Genomic DNA, 6,000 nt, shown 5'->3' with positions numbered 1-6,000 from the left:
GTATTAATTTCAGGCCCCTGACTTGGTTAGTGTATGCTCTGGGCCTCAGCTCCCTCACCCCTTCCCATGGCTCTGCCCTTCCTGCCCCTCTGTACTTCTCGGATTTCTCAGCCTCCTGTGCCTTTGCTACTTACTGGTCCTCTTGCCCCAGAGTGCCTTTTCCTGCGTGTGCTAGGTTCTCTAGGTGTATCTGAAGTGCCATGTCTCCCTTGAACCTTCTTCCACTTCCTCCTGGCCCCCTGACTCCCTCATCGAAGGTCCTCTCCCCTTTCTGTGTTGATTTGTATCTCTTACAGCACCTATCAAGATCTGCCTTTACTGGGGAGGGGGTGTCTCAGCTCCTGGAGGGCAGAGACTGCCCAAGTTACTGTTGTTTTCTTGGCCCAGTGCCCCACACTGGGAGGTACTCAACGTCGGGCTCGCTAAAGACACGTAAGTAACACTAACCATATCCACGCCGCGGAATATCACAGAGCATTAAAACGGAACGAAGCTCTTTATGTGGGAACGTTAAGCCAAGTTATCAGTCACCAAAGACCATGTGCTACACGATTCCGTTCGTATCTATTTGTCCAGAATAAGCAAGTCTATAGAAGCAGAAAGTGGGTGAATGGCGCCAGGCAGTGGGGCGAGCAGAGAACGGGGAAGGAGCTGTAGCTGATTGCTATGCAGATTTCTTTTTAGCGGTGACTAAAAATGTTTTATATTCGCACAACTCTGAAAATACAAAAAAGCCCCATAATTGTACACGTTCAGTGGAATTATGCAGTTTACTCGTTACATTTCAGTGATGCTGTTTTTAAAAACAAGCCATATAGCCAGATGCTGTGTAGCTAGCTAGCTAGAGAGAAAGCAAATGCGAAACACTAAGTAAACCCCGATATTCATGACCACCTGTCTTTGTGAAGTGAGACCTGTCTTACTTAACAGTGATTGATGCCCTTAAAAAATTTTTTTAATGTTTATTTTTGAGAGAGAGAGACAGAACGTGATCAGGGCAGGGGCAGAGAGAGAGGGAGACACAGAATCTGAAGCAGGTTCCAGGCTCTGAGCTGTCAGCATAGAGCCCAACGTGGGGTTTGAACCCACGAGCCATGAGACCTGAACCAAAGTCAGACGCTTAACTGACTGAGCCACCCGGGCACCCCTGATGGATGCCTTTAAAGTTTGGAGTTATGGATCGGACGTTGGGACACTGGCCAGAAGGGTTATGCCTGTGACAAATTCCAGGTGTTAACTTTTGTCTGTAATGGGCCCACTTTCTATCAGCACAGATTACCCTTTCTCAGTGAGGTTGTCCTCCGGCTATCAAAGGACCTCAGGATAAAGAACTCTTACCATCCTACAGATTTGGGGGAGCCCTAGGGTGTTAGGTAACAAGTACACGAAGCATAGTGTGTGTGTCGTCACGAATGGTCAGTGATGGGGGAAACGGAGGGCTGGCTGATGTTCAAAGAAACGTGAGCACTGAAAAGGAGAACTTTTAAAAGGAGTACTTTAAAAAGGTCTCAAGATACAGGTGGTAAGAAGCTCTGTTCTTCTATTTCCACGAACTGTGATACTCTTGTTCTCCATTTGTCCTCTGGAGAATGAAAATATGTTTTATCTACTGAATAAATACAGAAACTCCCAACAGCATTCATGGTCCTAAGGGTTAAGAACAGCTATATTTTGTTTCTGAAATAAACGGCAATTGCATACTTCACAGTGCTTTGGTTTCTTTTTTCTCCGTTCCTCTTGTGGTTCCACAGGCCCCCAGTAGAAATGGGCTCTCTGTGCCTCATATTGTAATTTTCTGTTCAATTTCTAATGAGGTTGAACTTTCCATGTGTGTCACAACTAAGATCAGCCTTTTTTTTTTTGTAATTATATCCAAAACGTAGAGACATGTTCTGGCATAAGAGTCATATAACACAAAAATATTCAGAGCAAATTGTGGCCATCTCTTTTCCTCCCCATAAATCCCAAAGAGCAGTTTGGTATTCATCAAGAATCCCCTTCCTCTCTATTAACATACCTATATGCAAATTAGACTCTTTTTTTTAACCTTTTCATTATAAAAATGTATAGGAGACCATGCAAAACAAATATGTTGCTTAGTGAATTATAAGGTGAACATCCTTGTAACTATCACCGAAGTCAAGAAACTGAACTTTACCAGCTGTAGTAGTCAAGGTCGTCTGCAGAAACAGAACCAATAGCAGACTGGAGACCCGGGGTGGGGGTGGGGGGGGGGGGGTTGCAGCGTAAGTACAAAAGCTGTCTGCAGGTAGATTCCTTCTTGCTCCAGACTTCGCTCCAGGCAGGCCTTCCACTGATTGGATGGGACCCACCCACATTACAGAGGACTATCCCCTTTGCTCAAAGTCTTACCAATTTCCCTGTTGGTCATTACATCCAAAGGGCACCTTGGCAACAAACATCCAGAATCACATTTGACCAGATATCTGGGCGCCGTGGCTCACTCCACGTCGACGCATAAACCACACCAGCCATCCAGAAGCCCCTCCTGTTCCATCCCGGTCACGGCATTGTCCCCCCGCCCCCCCCCCCCACCCCCACCATGACCACTCTCCTGTGTTCTTTGTGGCGTTCACACATGTGCATCCCCAGACACTGTTCGCTCTTGCCCACTTAACAAAAACGGTAAATGTCTTTTCAGCTCCTTTAACCTACAGATTTCCTCCCCATCTCTTTCCAGCTTCTGTTGAACCCAGGCTATTGAGTGGTAGAGTTTCTCAGCCTGGGTTTTGATGACTGCATGCTATGGTGTTAAGCATGCTCCCGGCTCACTCCTCTGTGTCCCCTACAAATCAGCAGCTCAAGCATGCTCAGGTTGGCTCCTTTTGGCAAAGGATGAAAGCAGGCTGTGCTCTTTGCTCAGGAGGCACACCGGCTGAGGTTTGTTCCTTTAAAAAAAAAAAAGTTTATTTACAGAGAGCAAGCAGGGGAGGGGCAGAGAGAAAGGGAGAGAGAGAATCCCAAGCAGACTCCTCACTGCCAGCATGGAGCCCGATGCGGGGCTCGAACCCACAAACTGAGATCATGACCTGAGCCGAAACCAAGAGTCGAACACAACCGACTGAGCCACCCAGGCGCCCCTACTCCTTTCTGATGGTAGTTGACGCTCAGTGCCTGTATCCATTAATTCATCAGAGGATTGCAAACTGGTAAAATTCTATCATTTTCTTCTCCTTTATTAGCTGCAATAACTTCTCTGCTATGTATTTGTGTTTGAACTGGTTCCCTCTCCCCCTCAAAAGGTGACCCAGTAAACTTTCTAAATATTTTGAACTCATGGATGTAAACACATCTAATGGGTTTCAATCCGCTGTACTCTGTTGAAGCTGGGGCAGTCGGGTCCCCCCTCAAGCCTCCGTGCCCCTCGAGCTCAGTGGAGAGCACATCCCTCCACCGCTGCGTGCAAGCCGGGAATCCAGAGGCCCACCTAGGACCCTTCCTCTCCCTCACACTGTCCAGTGCATCCTGCTTGCCGCTGCCTCCTCAATGCTTCTCAGGTTTAACCTGCCCTTCCCCAACCCCCTCCCAGTCCAGACCTCACCTCTGCCCTAGGTTCCTGCGGCCGGCTTCTGTAGACCCCCTGCCTCCTGCCTGGCCCCCTTCCAGTGCCGCTACAGGAGAGTGGAAACTTCCCACACTCCTTGTGGTGCCAACCAGGATTACTCAGGGCTGGGCCCCGCTCCATCTCGCACTTCCCCTGGCCTCAGGCCACCTTGAAATGACCGGTTACCCTGCATACAGCATTCTTCAGTTTCGTTTTTTTCTGAGGTTTTTAATTTTCTTATCTTTGTCAAGAACTGTCTGGGTTGGGTCACCTCGGTCTGACTTCAGCTCAGGTAATGATCTCACAGTTGGTAGGTTCGAGCCCCACATCAGGCTCTCTGGTGTTAGCACAGAGCCTGCTTCAGATCTTCTATCCCCCTCTCTCTCTGCTCCTGCCCTGCTCACGTTCTCTCTCGCTCTCAAAAATAAATAAAATACAGGGGCGCCTGGGTGGCTCAGTCAGTTAAGCGTCCGACTCCAGCTCAGGTCACGATCTCGCGGTCCGTGAGTTTGAGCCCTGCATCGGGCTCTGGGCTGATGGCTCAGAGCCTGGAGCCTGCTTCCGATTCTGTGTCTCCCTCTCTCTCTGCCCCTCCCCCGTTCATGCTCTGTCTCTCTCTGTCTCAAAAATAAATAAAACGTTAAAAAATTTTTAAAAATAAATAAATAAATAAATAAAATACATTAAAAGGAAAAAGAACTGTGGGTCTGAGAATTTACCCCACTTGCAAGCTAACAAGGTCACTTGCCGCAGTTTCATAGGTGCTGGCAGAAGATAGGAGACCCCTGGGGCAGAGACAAAGGACTTTATGTTACTCCCCACACTCAGGTTGCATGAGCTTCACATTTGCTTCCATCCTCCCTTCCCACCATGTGTACGGAGGCCAAGGTGGGCCCAGGCGGATGCTGTGTACGCAGTGGGGTCTGGGTCATGGCTGAGAAATCTTGAGCTTAGGAAAACTCCCTGATCTTTTCAAAAATGCTGCTAGCAAACCTGTGCAACTCTTGCCCTGGAGGGAGACACTGTCTTCCAAGGTGAGAGAGAGTATTTCGTTTTCCTGGTCAGGAAAAAAAAAAAAAAAAAAAAATCTGCCTTCTTCCCTAGAGGGAGAAACTATATAATTCAAGGCTATTCAAATACTCTTAAAAAGATGACTAGAATAAAAGCTGTCAATGACCCGTCACTAGACATGTGGAGATGCAAGGGACAGACGGACTGTCTCCTGGTGATGTTGCAGTTCTAGTCCCTCCTGCCCTCGGCCAGCTCCTTATCCTTCAAGACCCAGCTCAAATATCCCTGTCTCCAGGGAGCCCTCTTTGCTTCATCCAAGTGGGTTACCCTCCACTCCCTCAGGCCCCAGAGCATCCTGTGCTTACTGCTGTCATCAAACTGGTCACACTAAGCTGAAAATCAGTGCATGGCTCAGCAACCCCCAGATTTGAGCTCACCTCTACCCTATAGACCATAGAGTGCCTTCGTATAGATTTGGAAAAGGCATCTCTTCTTCTGAGCGGACATGGTGCTGTTCCAAGGAGTAGCCAATCTTGGAGTCCAGATTGAATTTCAGTCCACTTAATCACCTCAGCTGTGCAACCTTGGCCGTGAATGGCCTCCCGGCCCATATATGCAAGCCCTCAATTTATTTACCTTTTCAAAAAGATCTGAGGCTTCCCTTGCTTGTTCCCCCCCCCCCCCCCCCCCCGGCAGGAGTTTGTGTGGTCCCTGCAACAAGCCTGGGAAATCGGGATATAAACGCTCATTTTAAGAGCAGGGAAGGGTGCCTGGATGGCTCAGTCGGTTAAGCATCAGACTTCAGCTCAGGTCATGATCTCGCGGTTCGTGAGTTCAAGCCCCGTGTCCGGCTCTGTGCTGACAGCTCGGAGCCTGGAGCCTGCTTCAGATTCTGTGTCTCCCTCTCTCTCTGCCCCTCCCCCGCTTGTGCCCTGTCTCTATCTCTCAAAAGTAAATAAACATTAAAAAAAAAAAAAAAAAAAAGAGGGAGCTGGAGATGTTCCGTGACTTGCTGAGGGCTCCCAGCTGGGCTGGAGCCCAGGTCTCCTGGCTGCTGCCGAGGTTCTTCCCACCCTTACTGCTCAGCAGGTTCTTCTGACTTTGAAAGCAAACAGATGTTGGAGTTTCCTTTTGGCTTAGGGTTGCCTGGGCTGAAAGGATTCCTGGAGAGCCTTCCCCAGAAAAGAATGTTTCCCGGCAAATCGCGTGATGCCTGGGGAAGAGGGGAAGCCACCGCTGTGAGCTGGCACTTTCGTCCCCAGAGCCCAGCTCTATATAGCCTTCCTGCGAAGGAAGGGCCTGGTTCCTGCCACAGCTGCTGCCCACTTCCTCCCAGATGACACTGCCCAGCAGGAGGCAGCTCCAGTCCCGGAATCCAGGCCAACTGAGGGCATACACAGCAATCACGTCTGCAAATGTGTGCC

This window comes from Acinonyx jubatus, chromosome B3 (genome assembly GCF_027475565.1).
Source record: "Acinonyx jubatus isolate Ajub_Pintada_27869175 chromosome B3, VMU_Ajub_asm_v1.0, whole genome shotgun sequence".
In the NCBI taxonomy this organism is placed as follows: Eukaryota; Metazoa; Chordata; class Mammalia; order Carnivora; family Felidae; genus Acinonyx; species Acinonyx jubatus.
This window is presented reverse-complemented; position numbering follows the sequence as displayed.